At 47.6% G+C, this 18959-nt stretch overlaps 7 non-coding genes across 7 annotated transcripts; all 7 read left to right on the forward strand.

Annotated features, from left to right (window-relative positions):
* Positions 1 to 5141: 5141 nt before the first annotated feature.
* On the forward strand, positions 5142 to 5256 carry LOC127980754 (U5 spliceosomal RNA). The gene has a single exon (XR_008159762.1). It is a non-coding gene; the product is annotated as a U5 spliceosomal RNA (small nuclear RNA).
* A 1922-nt stretch (positions 5257 to 7178) lies between these two features.
* LOC127980162 (U5 spliceosomal RNA) lies at positions 7179 to 7293 on the forward strand. The gene has a single exon (XR_008159200.1). It is a non-coding gene; the product is annotated as a U5 spliceosomal RNA (small nuclear RNA).
* A 1919-nt stretch (positions 7294 to 9212) lies between these two features.
* On the forward strand, positions 9213 to 9327 carry LOC127980755 (U5 spliceosomal RNA). The gene has a single exon (XR_008159763.1). It is a non-coding gene; the product is annotated as a U5 spliceosomal RNA (small nuclear RNA).
* A 1923-nt stretch (positions 9328 to 11250) lies between these two features.
* On the forward strand, positions 11251 to 11365 carry LOC127980164 (U5 spliceosomal RNA). Its single transcript, XR_008159202.1, has one exon. It is a non-coding gene; the product is annotated as a U5 spliceosomal RNA (small nuclear RNA).
* Positions 11366 to 13285: 1920 nt separating this feature from the next.
* Positions 13286 to 13400, forward strand: LOC127980756 (U5 spliceosomal RNA). The gene has a single exon (XR_008159764.1). It is a non-coding gene; the product is annotated as a U5 spliceosomal RNA (small nuclear RNA).
* A 1924-nt stretch (positions 13401 to 15324) lies between these two features.
* On the forward strand, positions 15325 to 15439 carry LOC127980757 (U5 spliceosomal RNA). Its single transcript, XR_008159765.1, has one exon. It is a non-coding gene; the product is annotated as a U5 spliceosomal RNA (small nuclear RNA).
* Positions 15440 to 17355: 1916 nt separating this feature from the next.
* Positions 17356 to 17470, forward strand: LOC127980759 (U5 spliceosomal RNA). Its single transcript, XR_008159766.1, has one exon. It is a non-coding gene; the product is annotated as a U5 spliceosomal RNA (small nuclear RNA).
* The last annotated feature ends 1489 nt before the right edge of the window (positions 17471 to 18959 follow it).

The raw sequence follows: 18959 nt of genomic DNA on the forward strand, positions 1-18959 counted from the left end.
GGGATGCAAATTCTTGAAGGCTCTCTTTAGTGACGGGTCCAAACAAAGATCTCATCTGCTCCTCTAGCCCTATCGGCGACTCGTGCACTTCGAGCCTTCTTAGTGACGGCGCAAGTTGCTGACTGCTGACTGCGTTGGTGGTATAGTGGTGAGCATAGCTGCCTTCCAAGCAGTTGACCCGGATTCGATTCCCGGCCAACGCATATCCTTTGGCTCGGGCTGACGTCGAAGCAGAACTCCCTCTGTGACCTGTGCCTCCACCCAAAACTTTTGGATGGAATAATTTCGGATGGACCCATCATTAGCTGAAGTCGCATAACACTTGCAACACTACCGGTAGCAGGGGTCATTGTTTGGACTCTTTTTTTTTTTTTTTTTTTTTTTAATTGCGCTTTAAACAAAAAGTATTGTGTCAATGCAACTGAACAACATTTATTAGGAACACAGTGCGTCAATAAAGCTACTGACTTCCGCCTGCGTTGGTGGTATAGTGGTGAGCATAGCTGCCTTCCAAGCAGTTGACCCGGGTTCGATTCCCGGCCAACGCATGTCCTTTGGCTCGGGCTGACGTCGAAGCAGAACTCCTTCTGTGACCTGCGACTCCAACCAAACATTTTGGATGGATCATTCGGAAGACGAAAAGAACCAGCTCTCCCCGTCGGGGAATCGAACCCCGGTCTTCCGCGTGACAGGCGGAGATACTGTCCACTATACTAACGAGGAGCCGTGCATGCTGCCGTTTCTCCCCCAACTGACGGCACTGCACTGACATAACTAAACAATGCATGGCTTCTTCTGACGCAGTCCCAGCCCTAGCACCGTAAAATTTCTGATGGACCCATCATTAGCTGAAGTCGCATAACACTTGGAACACTACCCGTAGCAGGGGTCATTGTTTGGACTCTTTTTTTTTTTTTTTTTTTTTTTAAATTGCGCTTTAAACAAAAAGTATTGCGTCAATGCAACTGAACAACATTAATTAGGAACACAGTGCGTCAAAAAGCAAAATGACAGTTAAAGGCATTTCGTTATTGAACTCTTTGATGACATCATTCAGCTAAGTTCAGTTTAAATAGTATCTGTGCAATAATTTGCAATCAAGTCAACGATATCGCTGTACTTGAAGTGTCCCCAGCTCCGCCTGCCAGAAGCGACAGAGGCAAGAAACCAAAACTCGATCGGTGAAAGGATGGAGAAAAAACCCGGTGAGAAACCAGGCTCAGTCGGGGAGAAAGTTCTCCCCTTGTCAGACGAAACCAGTAGATCAGCTCCAGGCTGCAGGAATGTCAGACTGTGCAGAAGAATCATCTGTTTCCTGTGGTCTTGTCCAGGTGGTCTTTACAAGGGATTTGTATCTGCGGCTCATCTAGTTGTCACGGTCTCCGCTGTGTTTCTGGGCCATAGAGGTCCTTTCTAGGTGTTGATCCACCATCTTCTCTGGATACGGACTGGATCCGGGTGACTGAAGCGGATACAGACTGGATCTGGTGGCTACGGTGACCTCGGAATAAGGGATTTCTTTAAAAGACTTTTTTTTTCATATAAGATTTTATCCAACTTTTCAGATAGAGGCATGAGAAAGAGATTGCCTTGATTGGGCTTTTGGTTATTATAGGCACTCTCTGCGTTTGACCACTTCGTGTTTATTTAGCCGGATGGGAAGGCAGCGCTTTCTTGTACGTGACGGGATGCAAATTCTTGAAGGCTCTCTTTAGTGACGGGTCCAAACAAAGATCTCATCTGCTCCTCTAGCCCTATCGGCGACTCGTGCACTTCGAGCCTTCTTAGTGACGGCGCAAGTTGCTGACTGCTGACTGCGTTGGTGGTATAGTGGTGAGCATAGCTGCCTTCCAAGCAGTTGACCCGGATTCGATTCCCGGCCAACGCATATCCTTTGGCTCGGGCTGACGTCGAAGCAGAACTCCCTCTGTGACCTGTGCCTCCACCCAAAACTTTTGGATGGAATAATTTCGGATGGACCCATCATTAGCTGAAGTCGCATAACACTTGCAACACTACCGGTAGCAGGGGTCATTGTTTGGACTCTTTTTTTTTTTTTTTTTTTTTTTAATTGCGCTTTAAACAAAAAGTATTGTGTCAATGCAACTGAACAACATTTATTAGGAACACAGTGCGTCAATAAAGCTACTGACTTCCGCCTGCGTTGGTGGTATAGTGGTGAGCATAGCTGCCTTCCAAGCAGTTGACCCGGGTTCGATTCCCGGCCAACGCATGTCCTTTGGCTCGGGCTGACGTCGAAGCAGAACTCCTTCTGTGACCTGCGACTCCAACCAAACATTTTGGATGGATCATTCGGAAGACGAAAAGAACCAGCTCTCCCCGTCGGGGAATCGAACCCCGGTCTTCCGCGTGACAGGCGGAGATACTGTCCACTATACTAACGAGGAGCCGTGCATGCTGCCGTTTCTCCCCCAACTGACGGCACTGCACTGACATAACTAAACAATGCATGGCTTCTTCTGACGCAGACCCAGCCCTAGCACCGTAAAATTTCTGATGGACCCATCATTTGCTGAAGTCGCATAACAATTGGAACACTACCCGTAGCAGGGGTCATTGTTTGGACTCTTTTTTTTTTTTTTTTTTTTTAAATTGCGCTTTAAACAAAAAGTATTGCGTCAATGCAACTGAACAACATTAATTAGGAACACAGTGCGTCAAAAAGCAAAATGACAGTTAAAGGCATTTCGTTATTGAACTCTTTGATGACATCATTCAGCTAAGTTCAGTTTAAATAGTATCTGTGCAATAATTTGCAATCAAGTCAACGATATCGCTGTACATGAAGTGTCCCCAGCTCCGCCTGCCAGAAGCGACAGAGGCAAGAAACCAAAACTCGATCGGTGAAAGGATGGAGAAAAAACCCGGTGAGAAACCAGGCTCAGTCGGGGAGACAGTTCTCCCCTTGTCAGACGAAACCAGTAGATCAGCTCCAGGCTGCAGGAATGTCAGACTGTGCAGAAGAATCATCTGTTTCCTGTGGTCTTGTCCAGGTGGTCTTTACAAGGGATTTGTATCTGCGGCTCATCTAGTTGTCACGGTCTCCGCTGTGTTTCTGGGCCATAGAGGTCCTTTCTAGGTGTTGATCCACCATCTTCTCTGGATACGGACTGGATCCGGGTGACTGAAGCGGATACAGACTGGATCTGGTGGCTACGGTGACCTCGGAATAAGGGATTTCTTTAAAAGACTTTTTTTTTCATATAAGATTTTATCCAACTTTTCAGATAGAGGCATGAGAAAGAGATTGCCTTGATTGGGCTTTTGGTTATTATAGGCACTCTCTGCGTTTGACCACTTCGTGTTTATTTAGCCGGATGGGAAGGCAGCGCTTTCTTGTACGTGACGGGATGCAAATTCTTGAAGGCTCTCTTTAGTGACGGGTCCAAACAAAGATCTCATCTGCTCCTCTAGCCCTATCGGCGACTCGTGCACTTCGAGCCTTCTTAGTGACGGCGCAAGTTGCTGACTGCTGACTGCGTTGGTGGTATAGTGGTGAGCATAGCTGCCTTCCAAGCAGTTGACCCGGATTCGATTCCCGGCCAACGCATGTCCTTTGGCTCGGGCTGACGTCGAAGCAGAACTCCCTCTGTGACCTGTGCCTCCACCCAAAACTTTTGGATGGAATAATTTCGGATGGACCCATCATTAGCTGAAGTCGCATAACACTTGCAACACTACCCGTAGCAGGGGTCATTGTTTTGGACTCTTTTTTTTTTTTTTTTAATTGCGCTTTAAACAAAAAGTATTGTGTCAATGCAACTGAACAACATTTATTAGGAACACAGTGCGTCAATAAAGCTACTGACTTCCGCCTGCGTTGGTGTTATAGTGGTGAGCATAGCTGCCTTCCAAGCAGTTGACCCGGGTTCGATTCCCGGCCAACGCATGTCCTTTGGCTCGGGCTGACGTCGAAGCAGAACTCCTTCTGTGACCTGCGACTCCAACCAAACATTTTGGATGGATCATTCTGAAGACGAAAAGAACCAGCTCTCCCCGTCGGGGAATCGAACCCCGGTCTTCGGCGTGACAGGCGGAGATACTGTCCACTATACTAACGAGGAGCCATGCATGCTGCCGTTTCTCCCCCAACTGACGGCACTGCACTGACATAACTAAACAATGCATGGCTTCTTCTGACGCAGACCCAGCCCTAGCACCGTAAAAATTTCTGATGGACCCCATCATTAGCTGAAGTCGCATAACACTTGGAACACTACCCGTAGCAGGGGGTCATTGTTTGGACTCTTTTTTTTTTTTTTTTTTTTTTTAAATTGCGCTTTAAACAAAAAGTATTGCGTCAATGCAACTGAACAACATTAATTAGGAACACAGTGCGTCAAAAAGCAAAATGACAGTTAAAGGCATTTCGTTATTGAACTCTTTGATGACATCATTCAGCTAAGTTCAGTTTAAATAGTATCTGTGCAATAATTTGCAATCAAGTCAACGATATCGCTGTACATGAAGTGTCCCCAGCTCCGCCTGCCAGAAGCGACAGAGGCAAGAAACCAAAACTCGATCGGTGAAAGGATGGAGAAAAAAACCCGGTGAGAAACCAGGCTCAGTCGGGGAGACAGTTCTCCCATTGTCAGACGAAACAGGTAGATCAGCTCCAGGCTGCAGGAATGTCAGACTGTGCAGAAGAATCATCTGTTTCCTGTGGTCTTGTCCAGGTGGTCTTTACAGGGGATTTGTATCTGCGGCTCATCTAGTTGTCACGGTCTCCGCTGTGTTTCTGGGCCATAGAGGTCCTTTCTAGGTGTTGATCCACCATCTTCTCTGGATACGGACTGGATCCGGGTGACTGAAGCGGATACAGACTGGATCTGGTGGCTACGGTGACCTCGGAATAAGGGATTTCGTTAAAAGACTTTTTTTTTCATATAAGATTTTATCCAACTTTTCAGATAGAGGCTTGAGAAAGAGATTGCCTTGATTGGGCTTTTGGTTATTGGTGGACCGAGGGGGACTTTTTTGAGTTTTACTCCTCCCTTTTGGAGTAGGGGGGGGGGGGTGCTGACGAAACACATGTGGGCAGGCATTGTCACCCTTGATGACCCTTGGCGAGCGTAGTAGTTTAACAGAGGCAGCGCACAGGCCCGAGGGTTTGGAGACACAGCTCGAGTTTCTCTTCATTGTCGCATAAATCTTTCGCCTTTTACTAAAGATTTCCGTGGAGGGGAACTTTTGCGAGTGACCTGTATTTTTGGGTGCTCTGCTCACAGCAGAGCTACATCGAAATGTCAAGAGCAGAATCAGTTTGACCGTCCGGCAGCATGCTGCGAAAGGGCTTGCCACAGGTCATCGTCTGAATAGGCACTCTCTGCGTTTGACCACTTCGTGTTTATTTAGCCGGATGGGAAGGCAGCGCTTTTTTGTACGTGACGGGATGCAAATTCTTGAAGGCTCTCTTTAGTGACGGGTCCAAACAAAGATCTCATCTGCTCCTCTAGCCCTATCGGCGACTCGTGCACTTCGAGCCTTCTTAGTGACGGCGCAAGTTGCTGACTGCTGACTGCGTTGGTGGTATAGTGGTGAGCATAGCTGCCTTCCAAGCAGTTGACCCGGATTCGATTCCCGGCCAACGCATGTCCTTTGGCTCGGGCTGACGTCGAAGCAGAACTCCCTCTGTGACCTGTGCCTCCACCCAAAACTTTTGGATGGAATAATTTCGGATGGACCCATCATTAGCTGAAGTCGCATAACACTTGCAACACTACCCGTAGCAGGGGTCATTGTTTGGACTCTTTTTTTTTTTTTTTTTTAATTGCGCTTTAAACAAAAAGTATTGTGTCAATGCAACTGAACAACATTTATTAGGAACACAGTGCGTCAATAAAGCTACTGACTTCCGCCTGCGTTGGTGTTATAGTGGTGAGCATAGCTGCCTTCCAAGCAGTTGACCCGGGTTCGATTCCCGGCCAACGCATGTCCTTTGGCTCGGGCTGACGTCGAAGCAGAACTCCTTCTGTGACCTGCGACTCCAACCAAACATTTTGGATGGATCATTCTGAAGACGAAAAGAACCAGCTCTCCCCGTCGGGGAATCGAACCCCGGTCTTCGGCGTGACAGGCGGAGATACTGTCCACTATACTAACGAGGAGCCGTGCATGCTGCCGTTTCTCCCCCAACTGACGGCACTGCACTGACATAACTAAACAATGCATGGCTTCTTCTGACGCAGACCCAGCCCTAGCACCGTAAAATTTCTGATGGACCCATCATTAGCTGAAGTCGCATAACACTTGGAACACTACCCGTAGCAGGGGTCATTGTTTGGACTCTTTTTTTTTTTTTTTTTTTTTTTAAATTGCGCTTTAAACAAAAAGTATTGCGTCAATGCAACTGAACAACATTAATTAGGAACACAGTGCGTCAAAAAGCAAAATGACAGTTAAAGGCATTTCGTTATTGAACTCTTTGATGACATCATTCAGCTAAGTTCAGTTTAAATAGTATCTGTGCAATAATTTGCAATCAAGTCAACGATATCGCTGTACATGAAGTGTCCCCAGCTCCGCCTGCCAGAAGCGACAGAGGCAAGAAACCAAAACTCGATCGGTGAAAGGATGGAGAAAAAACCCGGTGAGAAACCAGGCTCAGTCGGGGAGACAGTTCTCCCATTGTCAGACGAAACAGGTAGATCAGCTCCAGGCTGCAGGAATGTCAGACTGTGCAGAAGAATCATCTGTTTCCTGTGGTCTTGTCCAGGTGGTCTTTACAGGGGATTTGTATCTGCGGCTCATCTAGTTGTCACGGTCTCCGCTGTGTTTCTGGGCCATAGAGGTCCTTTCTAGGTGTTGATCCACCATCTTCTCTGGATACGGACTGGATCCGGGTGACTGAAGCGGATACAGACTGGATCTGGTGGCTACGGTGACCTCGGAATAAGGGATTTCTTTAAAAGACTTTTTTTTTCAAATAAGATTTTATCCAACTTTTCAGATAGAGGCTTGAGAAAGAGATTGCCTTGATTGGGCTTTTGGTTATTGGTGGACCGAGGGGACTTTTTTGAGTTTTACTCCTCCCTTTTGGAGTAGGGGGGGGGGGTGCTGACGAAACACATGTGGGCAGGCATTGTCACCCTTGATGACCCTTGGCGAGCGTAGTAGTTTAACAGAGGCAGCGCACAGGCCCGAGGGTTTGGAGACACAGCTCGAGTTTCTCTTCATTGTCGCATAAATCTTTCGCCTTTTACTAAAGATTTCCGTGGAGGGGAACTTTTGCGAGTGACCAGTATTTTTGGGTGCTCTGCTCACAGCAGAGCTACATCGAAATGTCAAGAGCAGAATCAGTTTGACCGTCCGGCAGCATGCTGCGAAAGGGCTTGCCACAGGTCATCGTCTGAATAGGCACTCTCTGCGTTTGACCACTTCGTGTTTATTTAGCCGGATGGGAAGGCAGCGCTTTCTTGTACGTGACGGGATGCAAATTCTTGAAGGCTCTCTTTAGTGACGGGTCCAAACAAAGATCTCATCTGCTCCTCTAGCCCTATCGGCGACTCGTGCACTTCGAGCCTTCTTAGTGACGGCGCAAGTTGCTGACTGCTGACTGCGTTGGTGGTATAGTGGTGAGCATAGCTGCCTTCCAAGCAGTTGACCCGGATTCGATTCCCGGCCAACGCATGTCCTTTGGCTCGGGCTGACGTCGAAGCAGAACTCCCTCTGTGACCTGTGCCTCCACCCAAAACTTTTGGATGGAATAATTTCGGATGGACCCATCATTAGCTGAAGTCGCATAACACTTGCAACACTACCCGTAGCAGGGGTCATTGTTTGGACTCTTTTTTTTTTTTTTTTAATTGCGCTTTAAACAAAAAGTATTGTGTCAATGCAACTGAACAACATTTATTAGGAACACAGTGCGTCAATAAAGCTACTGACTTCCGCCTGCGTTGGTGTTATAGTGGTGAGCATAGCTGCCTTCCAAGCAGTTGACCCGGGTTCGATTCCCGGCCAACGCATGTCCTTTGGCTCGGGCTGACGTCGAAGCAGAACTCCTTCTGTGACCTGCGACTCCAACCAAACATTTTGGATGGATCATTCTGAAGACGAAAAGAACCAGCTCTCCCCGTCGGGGAATCGAACCCCGGTCTTCGGCGTGACAGGCGGAGATACTGTCCACTATACTAACGAGGAGCCATGCATGCTGCCGTTTCTCCCCCAACTGACGGCACTGCACTGACATAACTAAACAATGCATGGCTTCTTCTGACGCAGACCCAGCCCTAGCACCGTAAAATTTCTGATGGACCCATCATTAGCTGAAGTCGCATAACACTTGGAACACTACCCGTAGCAGGGGTCATTGTTTGGACTCTTTTTTTTTTTTTTTTTTTTTTAAATTGCGCTTTAAACAAAAAGTATTGCGTCAATGCAACTGAACAACATTAATTAGGAACACAGTGCGTCAAAAAGCAAAATGACAGTTAAAGGCATTTCGTTATTGAACTCTTTGATGACATCATTCAGCTAAGTTCAGTTTAAATAGTATCTGTGCAATAATTTGCAATCAAGTCAACGATATCGCTGTACATGAAGTGTCCCCAGCTCCGCCTGCCAGAAGCGACAGAGGCAAGAAACCAAAACTCGATCGGTGAAAGGATGGAGAAAAAACCCGGTGAGAAACCAGGCTCAGTCGGGGAGACAGTTCTCCCATTGTCAGACGAAACAGGTAGATCAGCTCCAGGCTGCAGGAATGTCAGACTGTGCAGAAGAATCATCTGTTTCCTGTGGTCTTGTCCAGGTGGTCTTTACAGGGGATTTGTATCTGCGGCTCATCTAGTTGTCACGGTCTCCGCTGTGTTTCTGGGCCATAGAGGTCCTTTCTAGGTGTTGATCCACCATCTTCTCTGGATACGGACTGGATCCGGGTGACTGAAGCGGATACAGACTGGATCTGGTGGCTACGGTGACCTCGGAATAAGGGATTTCGTTAAAAGACTTTTTTTTTCATATAAGATTTTATCCAACTTTTCAGATAGAGGCTTGAGAAAGAGATTGCCTTGATTGGGCTTTTGGTTATTGGTGGACCGAGGGGACTTTTTTGAGTTTTACTCCTCCCTTTTGGAGTAGGGGGGGGGGGTGCTGACGAAACACATGTGGGCAGGCATTGTCACCCTTGATGACCCTTGGCGAGCGTAGTAGTTTAACAGAGGCAGCGCACAGGCCCGAGGGTTTGGAGACACAGCTCGAGTTTCTCTTCATTGTCGCATAAATCTTTCGCCTTTTACTAAAGATTTCCGTGGAGGGGAACTTTTGCGAGTGACCTGTATTTTTGGGTGCTCTGCTCACAGCAGAGCTACATCGAAATGTCAAGAGCAGAATCAGTTTGACCGTCCGGCAGCATGCTGCGAAAGGGCTTGCCACAGGTCATCGTCTGAATAGGCACTCTCTGCGTTTGACCACTTCGTGTTTATTTAGCCGGATGGGAAGGCAGCGCTTTTTTGTACGTGACGGGATGCAAATTCTTGAAGGCTCTCTTTAGTGACGGGTCCAAACAAAGATCTCATCTGCTCCTCTAGCCCTATCGGCGACTCGTGCACTTCGAGCCTTCTTAGTGACGGCGCAAGTTGCTGACTGCTGACTGCGTTGGTGGTATAGTGGTGAGCATAGCTGCCTTCCAAGCAGTTGACCCGGATTCGATTCCCGGCCAACGCATGTCCTTTGGCTCGGGCTGACGTCGAAGCAGAACTCCCTCTGTGACCTGTGCCTCCACCCAAAACTTTTGGATGGAATAATTTCGGATGGACCCATCATTAGCTGAAGTCGCATAACACTTGCAACACTACCCGTAGCAGGGGTCATTGTTTGGACTCTTTTTTTTTTTTTTTTTTAATTGCGCTTTAAACAAAAAGTATTGTGTCAATGCAACTGAACAACATTTATTAGGAACACAGTGCGTCAATAAAGCTACTGACTTCCGCCTGCGTTGGTGTTATAGTGGTGAGCATAGCTGCCTTCCAAGCAGTTGACCCGGGTTCGATTCCCGGCCAACGCATGTCCTTTGGCTCGGGCTGACGTCGAAGCAGAACTCCTTCTGTGACCTGCGACTCCAACCAAACATTTTGGATGGATCATTCTGAAGACGAAAAGAACCAGCTCTCCCCGTCGGGGAATCGAACCCCGGTCTTCGGCGTGACAGGCGGAGATACTGTCCACTATACTAACGAGGAGCCGTGCATGCTGCCGTTTCTCCCCCAACTGACGGCACTGCACTGACATAACTAAACAATGCATGGCTTCTTCTGACGCAGACCCAGCCCTAGCACCGTAAAATTTCTGATGGACCCATCATTAGCTGAAGTCGCATAACACTTGGAACACTACCCGTAGCAGGGGTCATTGTTTGGACTCTTTTTTTTTTTTTTTTTTTTTTTAAATTGCGCTTTAAACAAAAAGTATTGCGTCAATGCAACTGAACAACATTAATTAGGAACACAGTGCGTCAAAAAGCAAAATGACAGTTAAAGGCATTTCGTTATTGAACTCTTTGATGACATCATTCAGCTAAGTTCAGTTTAAATAGTATCTGTGCAATAATTTGCAATCAAGTCAACGATATCGCTGTACATGAAGTGTCCCCAGCTCCGCCTGCCAGAAGCGACAGAGGCAAGAAACCAAAACTCGATCGGTGAAAGGATGGAGAAAAAACCCGGTGAGAAACCAGGCTCAGTCGGGGAGACAGTTCTCCCATTGTCAGACGAAACAGGTAGATCAGCTCCAGGCTGCAGGAATGTCAGACTGTGCAGAAGAATCATCTGTTTCCTGTGGTCTTGTCCAGGTGGTCTTTACAGGGGATTTGTATCTGCGGCTCATCTAGTTGTCACGGTCTCCGCTGTGTTTCTGGGCCATAGAGGTCCTTTCTAGGTGTTGATCCACCATCTTCTCTGGATACGGACTGGATCCGGGTGACTGAAGCGGATACAGACTGGATCTGGTGGCTACGGTGACCTCGGAATAAGGGATTTCTTTAAAAGACTTTTTTTTTCATATAAGATTTTATCCAACTTTTCAGATAGAGGCTTGAGAAAGAGATTGCCTTGATTGGGCTTTTGGTTATTGGTGGACCGAGGGGACTTTTTTGAGTTTTACTCCTCCCTTTTGGAGTAGGGGGGGGGGGGTGCTGACGAAACACATGTGGGCAGGCATTGTCACCCTTGATGACCCTTGGCGAGCGTAGTAGTTTAACAGAGGCAGCGCACAGGCCCGAGGGTTTGGAGACACAGCTCGAGTTTCTCTTCATTGTCGCATAAATCTTTCGCCTTTTACTAAAGATTTCCGTGGAGGGGAACTTTTGCGAGTGACCAGTATTTTTGGGTGCTCTGCTCACAGCAGAGCTACATCGAAATGTCAAGAGCAGAATCAGTTTGACCGTCCGGCAGCATGCTGCGAAAGGGCTTGCCACAGGTCATCGTCTGAATAGGCACTCTCTGCGTTTGACCACTTCGTGTTTATTTAGCCGGATGGGAAGGCAGCGCTTTCTTGTACGTGACGGGATGCAAATTCTTGAAGGCTCTCTTTAGTGACGGGTCCAAACAAAGATCTCATCTGCTCCTCTAGCCCTATCAGCGACTCGTGCACTTCGAGCCTTCTTAGTGACGGCGCAAGTTGCTGACTGCTGACTGCGTTGGTGGTATAGTGGTGAGCATAGCTGCCTTCCAAGCAGTTGACCCGGATTCGATTCCCGGCCAACGCATGTCCTTTGGCTCGGGCTGACGTCGAAGCAGAACTCCCTCTGTGACCTGTGCCTCCACCCAAAACTTTTGGATGGAATAATTTCGGATGGACCCATCATTAGCTGAAGTCGCATAACACTTGCAACACTACCCGTAGCAGGGGTCATTGTTTGGACTCTTTTTTTTTTTTTTTTTAATTGCGCTTTAAACAAAAAGTATTGTGTCAATGCAACTGAACAACATTTATTAGGAACACAGTGCGTCAATAAAGCTACTGACTTCCGCCTGCGTTGGTGTTATAGTGGTGAGCATAGCTGCCTTCCAAGCAGTTGACCCGGGTTCGATTCCCGGCCAACGCATGTCCTTTGGCTCGGGCTGACGTCGAAGCAGAACTCCTTCTGTGACCTGCGACTCCAACCAAACATTTTGGATGGATCATTCTGAAGACGAAAAGAACCAGCTCTCCCCGTCGGGGAATCGAACCCCGGTCTTCGGCGTGACAGGCGGAGATACTGTCCACTATACTAACGAGGAGCCGTGCATGCTGCCGTTTCTCCCCCAACTGACGGCACTGCACTGACATAACTAAACAATGCATGGCTTCTTCTGACGCAGACCCAGCCCTAGCACCGTAAAATTTCTGATGGACCCATCATTAGCTGAAGTCGCATAACACTTGGAACACTACCCGTAGCAGGGGTCATTGTTTGGACTCTTTTTTTTTTTTTTTTTTTTTTTAAATTGCGCTTTAAACAAAAAGTATTGCGTCAATGCAACTGAACAACATTAATTAGGAACACAGTGCGTCAAAAAGCAAAATGACAGTTAAAGGCATTTCGTTATTGAACTCTTTGATGACATCATTCAGCTAAGTTCAGTTTAAATAGTATCTGTGCAATAATTTGCAATCAAGTCAACGATATCGCTGTACATGAAGTGTCCCCAGCTCCGCCTGCCAGAAGCGACAGAGGCAAGAAACCAAAACTCGATCGGTGAAAGGATGGAGAAAAAACCCGGTGAGAAACCAGGCTCAGTCGGGGAGACAGTTCTCCCATTGTCAGACGAAACAGGTAGATCAGCTCCAGGCTGCAGGAATGTCAGACTGTGCAGAAGAATCATCTGTTTCCTGTGGTCTTGTCCAGGTGGTCTTTACAGGGGATTTGTATCTGCGGCTCATCTAGTTGTCACGGTCTCCGCTGTGTTTCTGGGCCATAGAGGTCCTTTCTAGGTGTTGATCCACCATCTTCTCTGGATACGGACTGGATCCGGGTGACTGAAGCGGATACAGACTGGATCTGGTGGCTACGGTGACCTCGGAATAAGGGATTTCTTTAAAAGACTTTTTTTTTCATATAAGATTTTATCCAACTTTTCAGATAGAGGCTTGAGAAAGAGATTGCCTTGATTGGGCTTTTGGTTATTGGTGGACCGAGGGGACTTTTTTGAGTTTTACTCCTCCCTTTTGGAGTAGGGGGGGGGGTGCTGACGAAACACATGTGGGCAGGCATTGTCACCCTTGATGACCCTTGGCGAGCGTAGTAGTTTAACAGAGGCAGCGCACAGGCCCGAGGGTTTGGAGACACAGCTCGAGTTTCTCTTCATTGTCGCATAAATCTTTCGCCTTTTACTAAAGATTTCCGTGGAGGGGAACTTTTGCGAGTGACCTGTATTTTTGGGTGCTCTGCTCACAGCAGAGCTACATCGAAATGTCAAGAGCAGAATCAGTTTGACCGTCCGGCAGCATGCTGCGAAAGGGCTTGCCACAGGTCATCGTCTGAATAGGCACTCTCTGCGTTTGACCACTTCGTGTTTATTTAGCCGGATGGGAAGGCAGCGCTTTCTTGTACGTGACGGGATGCAAATTCTTGAAGGCTCTCTTTAGTGACGGGTCCAAACAAAGATCTCATCTGCTCCTCTAGCCCTATCGGTGACTCGTGCACTTCGAGCCTTCTTAGTGACGGCGCAAGTTGCTGACTGCTGACTGCGTTGGTGGTATAGTGGTGAGCATAGCTGCCTTCCAAGCAGTTGACCCGGATTCGATTCCCGGCCAACGCATGTCCTTTGGCTCGGGCTGACGTCGAAGCAGAACTCCCTCTGTGACCTGTGCCTCCACCCAAAACTTTTGGATGGAATAATTTCGGATGGACCCATCATTAGCTGAAGTCGCATAACACTTGCAACACTACCCGTAGCAGGGGTCATTGTTTGGACTCTTTTTTTTTTTTTTTTTTAATTGCGCTTTAAACAAAAAGTATTGTGTCAATGCAACTGAACAACATTTATTAGGAACACAGTGCGTCAATAAAGCTACTGACTTCCGCCTGCGTTGGTGTTATAGTGGTGAGCATAGCTGCCTTCCAAGCAGTTGACCCGGGTTCGATTCCCGGCCAACGCATGTCCTTTGGCTCGGGCTGACGTCGAAGCAGAACTCCTTCTGTGACCTGCGACTCCAACCAAACATTTTGGATGGATCATTCTGAAGACGAAAAGAACCAGCTCTCCCCGTCGGGGAATCGAACCCCGGTCTTCGGCGTGACAGGCGGAGATACTGTCCACTATACTAACGAGGAGCCGTGCATGCTGCCGTTTCTCCCCCAACTGACGGCACTGCACTGACATAACTAAACAATGCATGGCTTCTTCTGACGCAGACCCAGCCCTAGCACCGTAAAATTTCTGATGGACCCATCATTAGCTGAAGTCGCATAACACTTGGAACACTACCCGTAGCAGGGGTCATTGTTTGGACTCTTTTTTTTTTTTTTTTTTTTTTTAAATTGCGCTTTAAACAAAAAGTATTGCGTCAATGCAACTGAACAACATTAATTAGGAACACAGTGCGTCAAAAAGCAAAATGACAGTTAAAGGCATTTCGTTATTGAACTCTTTGATGACATCATTCAGCTAAGTTCAGTTTAAATAGTATCTGTGCAATAATTTGCAATCAAGTCAACGATATCGCTGTACATGAAGTGTCCCCAGCTCCGCCTGCCAGAAGCGACAGAGGCAAGAAACCAAAACTCGATCGGTGAAAGGATGGAGAAAAAACCCGGTGAGAAACCAGGCTCAGTCGGGGAGACAGTTCTCCCATTGTCAGACGAAACAGGTAGATCAGCTCCAGGCTGCAGGAATGTCAGACTGTGCAGAAGAATCATCTGTTTCCTGTGGTCTTGTCCAGGTGGTCTTTACAGGGGATTTGTATCTGCGGCTCATCTAGTTGTCACGGTCTCCGCTGTGTTTCTGGGCCATAGAGGTCCTTTCTAGGTGTTGATCCACCATCTTCTCTGGATACGGACTGGATCCGGGTGACTGAAGCGGATACAGACTGGATCTGGTGGCTACGGTGACCTCGGAATAAGGGATTTCTTTAAAAGACTTTTTTTTTCATATAAGATTTTATCCAACTTTTCAGATAGAGGCTTGAGAAAGAGATTGCCTTGATTGGGCTTTTGGTTATTGGTGGACCGAGGGGACTTTTTTGAGTTTTACTCCTCCCTTTTGGAGTAGGGGGAGGGGGGGTGCTGACGAAACACATGTGGGCAGGCATTGTCACCCTTGATGACCCTTGGCGAGCGTAGTAGTTTAACAGAGGCAGCGCACAGGCCCGAGGGTTTGGAGACACAGCTCGAGTTTCTCTTCATTGTCGCATAAATCTTTCGCCTTTTACTAAAGATTTCCGTGGAGGGGAACTTTTGCGAGTGACCTGTATTTTTGGGTGCTCTGCTCACAGCAGAGCTACATCGAAATGTCAAGAGCAGAATCAGTTTGACCGTCCGGCAGCATGCTGCGAAAGGGCTTGCCACAGGTCATCGTCTGAATAGGCACTCTCTGCGTTTGACCACTTCGTGTTTATTTAGCCGGATGGGAAGGCAGCGCTTTCTTGTACGTGACGGGATGCAAATTCTTGAAGGCTCTCTTTAGTGACGGGTCCAAACAAAGATCTCATCTGCTCCTCTAGCCCTATCGGCGACTCGTGCACTTCGAGCCTTCTTAGTGACGGCGCAAGTTGCTGACTGCTGACTGCGTTGGTGGTATAGTGGTGAGCATAGCTGCCTTCCAAGCAGTTGACCCGGATTCGATTCCCGGCCAACGCATGTCCTTTGGCTCGGGCTGACGTCGAAGCAGAACTCCCTCTGTGACCTGTGCCTCCACCCAAAACTTTTGGATGGAATAATTTCGGATGGACCCATCATTAGCTGAAGTCGCATAACACTTGCAACACTACCCGTAGCAGGGGTCATTGTTTGGACTCTTTTTTTTTTTTTTTTTAATTGCGCTTTAAACAAAAAGTATTGTGTCAATGCAACTGAACAACATTTATTAGGAACACAGTGCGTCAATAAAGCTACTGACTTCCGCCTGCGTTGGTGTTATAGTGGTGAGCATAGCTGCCTTCCAAGCAGTTGACCCGGGTTCGATTCCCGGCCAACGCATGTCCTTTGGCTCGGGCTGACGTCGAAGCAGAACTCCTTCTGTGACCTGCGACTCCAACCAAACATTTTGGATGGATCATTCTGAAGACGAAAAGAACCAGCTCTCCCCGTCGGGGAATCGAACCCCGGTCTTCGGCGTGACAGGCGGAGATACTGTCCACTATACTAACGAGGAGCCGTGCATGCTGCCGTTTCTCCCCCAACTGACGGCACTGCACTGACATAACTAAACAATGCATGGCTTCTTCTGACGCAGACCCAGCCCTAGCACCGTAAAATTTCTGATGGACCCATCATTAGCTGAAGTCGCATAACACTTGGAACACTACCCGTAGCAGGGGTCATTGTTTGGACTCTTTTTTTTTTTTTTTTTAAATTGCGCTTTAAACAAAAAGTATTGCGTCAATGCAACTGAACAACATTAATTAGGAACACAGTGCGTCAAAAAGCAAAATGACAGTTAAAGGCATTTCGTTATTGAACTCTTTGATGACATCATTCAGCTAAGTTCAGTTTAAATAGTATCTGTGCAATAATTTGCAATCAAGTCAACGATATCGCTGTACATGAAGTGTCCCCAGCTCCGCCTGCCAGAAGCGACAGAGGCAAGAAACCAAAACTCGATCGGTGAAAGGATGGAGAAAAAACCCGGTGAGAAACCAGGCTCAGTCGGGGAGACAGTTCTCCCATTGTCAGACGAAACAGGTAGATCAGCTCCAGGCTGCAGGAATGTCAGACTGTGCAGAAGAATCATCTGTTTCCTGTGGTCTTGTCCAGGTGGTCTTTACAGGGGATTTGTATCTGCGGCTCATCTAGTTGTCACGGTCTCCGCTGTGTTTCTGGGCCATAGAGGTCCTTTCTAGGTGTTGATCCACCATCTTCTCTGGATACGGACTGGATCCGGGTGACTGAAGCGGATACAGACTGGATCTGGTGGCTACGGTGACCTCGGAATAAGGGATTTCTTTAAAAGACTTTTTTTTTCATATAAGATTTTATCCAACTTTTCAGATAGAGGCTTGAGAAAGAGATTGCCTTGATTGGGCTTTTGGTTATTGGTGGACCGAGGGGACTTTTTTGAGTTTTACTCCTCCCTTTTGGAGTAGGGGGGGGGGGGTGCTGACGAAACACATGTGGGCAGGCATTGTCACCCTTGATGACCCTTGGCGAGCGTAGTAGTTTAACAGAGGCAGCGCACAGGCCCGAGGGTTTGGAGACACAGCTCGAGTTTCTCTTCATTGTCGCATAAATCTTTCGCCTTTTACTAAAGATTTCCGTGGAGGGGAACTTTTGCGAGTGACCTGTATTTTTGGGTGCTCTGCTCACAGCAGAGCTACATCGAAATGTCAAGAGCAGAATCAGTTTGACCGTCCGGCAGCATGCTGCGAAAGGGCTTGCCACAGGTCATCGTCTGAATAGGCACTCTCTGCGTTTGACCACTTCGTGTTTATTTAGCCGGATGGGAAGGCAGCGCTTTCTTGTACGTGACGGGATGCAAATTCTTGAAGGCTCTCTTTAGTGACGGGTCCAAACAAAGATCTCATCTGCTCCTCTAGCCCTATCGGCGACTCGTGCACTTCGAGCCTTCTTAGTGACGGCGCAAGTTGCTGACTGCTGACTGCGTTGGTGGTATAGTGGTGAGCATAGCTGCCTTCCAAGCAGTTGACCCGGATTCGATTCCCGGCCAACGCATGTCCTTTGGCTCGGGCTGACGTCGAAGCAGAACTCCCTCTGTGACCTGTGCCTCCACCCAAAACTTTTGGATGGAATAATTTCGGATGGACCCATCATTAGCTGAAGTCGCATAACACTTGCAACACTACCCGTAGCAGGGGTCATTGTTTGGACTCTTTTTTTTTTTTTTTTTTAATTGCGCTTTAAACAAAAAGTATTGTGTCAATGCAACTGAACAACATTTATTAGGAACACAGTGCGTCAATAAAGCTACTGACTTCCGCCTGCGTTGGTGTTATAGTGGTGAGCATAGCTGCCTTCCAAGCAGTTGACCCGGGTTCGATTCCCGGCCAACGCATGTCCTTTGGCTCGGGCTGACGTCGAAGCAGAACTCCTTCTGTGACCTGCGACTCCAACCAAACATTTTGGATGGATCATTCTGAAGACGAAAAGAACCAGCTCTCCCCGTCGGGGAATCGAACCCCGGTCTTCGGCGTGACAGGCGGAGATACTGTCCACTATACTAACGAGGAGCCGTGCATGCTGCCGTTTCTCCCCCAACTGACGGCACTGCACTGACATAACTAAACAATGCATGGCTTCTTCTGACGCAGACCCAGCCCTAGCACCGTAAAATTTCTGATGGACCCATCATTAGCTGAAGTCGCATAACACTTGGAACACTACCCGTAGCAGGGGTCATTGTTTGGACTCTTTTTTTTTTTTTTTTTTTTTTTTTTTAAATTGCGCTTTAAACAAAAAGTATTGCGTCAATGCAACTGAACAACATTAATTAGGAACACAGTGCGTCAAAAAGCAAAATGACAGTTAAAGGCATTTCGTTATTGAACTCTTTGATGACATCATTCAGCTAAGTTCAGTTTAAATAGTATCTGTGCAATAATTTGCAATCAAGTCAACGATATCGCTGTACATGAAGTGTCCCCAGCTCCGCCTGCCAGAAGCGACAGAGGCAAGAAACCAAAACTCGATCGGTGAAAGGATGGAGAAAAAACCCGGTGAGAAACCAGGCTCAGTCGGGGAGACAGTTCTCCCATTGTCAGACGAAACAGGTAGATCAGCTCCAGGCTGCAGGAATGTCAGACTGTGCAGAAGAATCATCTGTTTCCTGTGGTCTTGTCCAGGTGGT

The sequence above is a fragment of the Carassius gibelio genome, chromosome B19 (assembly GCF_023724105.1).
Source record: "Carassius gibelio isolate Cgi1373 ecotype wild population from Czech Republic chromosome B19, carGib1.2-hapl.c, whole genome shotgun sequence".
In the NCBI taxonomy this organism is placed as follows: domain Eukaryota; kingdom Metazoa; phylum Chordata; class Actinopteri; order Cypriniformes; family Cyprinidae; genus Carassius; species Carassius gibelio.